Genomic DNA, 2192 nt, shown 5'->3' with positions numbered 1-2192 from the left:
AGACATCTTTGCTTCTTATGGTGTCCCCTCACCTTATAATTGTTACTTCTCTTCTTCCCACTTGAATTCTGTTAACTTTTGATCAAATGCCGTCTTCTCTGTGAAGTCAGATCTGTTTCTGCTAGTCATAATTGTTTTCATTTCCACATTTACTTACAAATTCATTTGTATTTTCTACTATAGCACTGTTCTTTCAGATTGGGTATAATGGCTGTCTCACTAAAAATGGTTCTTACATAAAATAAATTGCATTATTGTCAAAGCCGAGGATATTTTTAAGGGATTCTGACATTGTATATAGAACATGCATTCATTATGCTTAATTCTAAACACATTCTCATATGAGATAAACATTCCTAAGCCCAACAGGAACACGGCAGACACTGAGTTTCTGTGTTAATTTGACTGTTGGTCCTTGCCCCAAGTGGTTTCCATATATTTTAAAAAGCATATATTGGCTCTCTGCTCCTCCCCCTTTGACAGACAGCTGTATCTTCTGGTGCAATGCCAGCTGCATCCCAAGACATGATATGAAGGTCAGAGTAAACAGATTTGGCTGTATTGTTCTTCTGGTCACCAGGGTTATTTTCAACTCTGGCAAAATGGATACTGTCACCATCAGTGACCCTTTCATTGACCTCAGCTACACAGTCTACCTGTTCTAGTATGATTCCACCTATGGCAAATTCAACAGCACAGTCAAGGCTGAAAATAGGAAATTTGTCATCAATGGAAAGCCCATCTTTATCTTCCAGGAGTGAGATTCTGTCAACATCAAATGGGGTGATGCTGGTGCTGAGTATGCTGTGGAGTCCACTGAGGTCTTTACCACCATAGAGAGGGCTACAGCTCTCACTTGAAGGGTGGGGCCAAGAAGGTCATCAACTCTGTTTCTTCTGCTGATGCTCCCATGTTTGTGATGAGCATAAACCACGAGAAGTATGACAACTCCCTAAAGATTATCAGCAATGTCCCTTGCACCACCAACTGCTTGGCCCCTCTGGCCAAGGTCACCCATGACAACTTTGGCATCCTGGAGAGACTCAGAATTACAGTCCATGCCATCACTGGCACCAGAAGATCCTGGATGTCCCCTCTGAGAAGCTGTGGTGTGATGGTCAAAGGTTGTCTATCCCAGCTTCTACTGGCCCTGCCAAGGCTACAGACAAGGTTATCTCTGAGCTGAATGGGAAGGAAGCTCAATGGCATGGCCTTCCATGTCCCCACACCCAAAGTGTCAGTTGTGGCTCTAATCTGCCATGTGTGATGTGGGACAGTGAGGTTCTTATCTCACAGATTCAAAGAATGAATCTCACAAAGGTGAGTGAGTAATGCGAAGTTTATTAAGTGAGGATACAGAAAAAGCTCTCAGGAGAGGGGTCCTGACAGCATTGCCACTGAGGGCTTTCAGATATGGTCTTTTCTAGAAAGATAACCAGGGAACTTAAATCCTTTTAACATATCTATTGATATCACCATATAGCAAAGACTAGTGATAACACCTTTCTCTGTCTTACTTCCTTTCCAGGGTCCAGTAATTTTCTTGGTCACAAGTAGTTATTATAACAAGAACCCCCACCTTTGACATCTGGGACAGGATGGTCAGGCTTGTTCCCTTATCTCTGGTTTCTTGTCATCTTCCACATATTTTTAGTTTTCTGAGATTGATCCCATGGCCCATGATCTATCTCTCCTGACGTAGCCCTGCCTGTTCCTTACTCACCTGGAGAAAGCTGTAAAATACAATGACAGCAAGAAGGTGGTGAAGCAGGCATCAAAAGGCTCCTTCCAGGGATTGCTGGGCCATACTGAGGATTGGGTTATCTACAACTTTAACAGTAATACCCACTTTTCCACATTTGATGTTGGGGTTCGCATTGCTCTCAATGACCACTTTGTCAAGCTCATTACCCAGCGTGACAATGAGTTTGGCTACAGCAACTGAGTGGTGGACATTATGGCCCAGATGGCCTCCAAGGAGTAAGAGCCCCTTGAACCATGAGATCCAGAGAGAGCAAGAAGAAGAGAGAAGCCCTTAGCTGCTGAGGAGTCCCTGCCCCAGCTCATCCCCCAATACACTGAGAATCTCTTGGCCTCTACACATTTCCTATTCCAAACCCTCTGAAGAAGAGAAGATTGGCAAGACCTACCTTGTCTTGTACAATCAATAAAATATACTGCACCACCCCAAA

General features: G+C 43.6%; 1 pseudogene; it reads left to right on the top strand.

Annotated features, from left to right (window-relative positions):
• Nucleotides 1-530: 530 nt before the first annotated feature.
• Nucleotides 531-1945, top strand: LOC125094274 (glyceraldehyde-3-phosphate dehydrogenase-like; annotated as a pseudogene).
• The last annotated feature ends 247 nt before the right edge of the window (nucleotides 1946-2192 follow it).

This window comes from Lutra lutra, chromosome 2, assembly GCF_902655055.1.
Source record: "Lutra lutra chromosome 2, mLutLut1.2, whole genome shotgun sequence".
Classification (NCBI taxonomy): Eukaryota; Metazoa; Chordata; class Mammalia; order Carnivora; family Mustelidae; genus Lutra; species Lutra lutra.
Note: the sequence above shows the minus strand (reverse complement) of the source record. Positions and strands in the feature narration are given on the sequence as shown.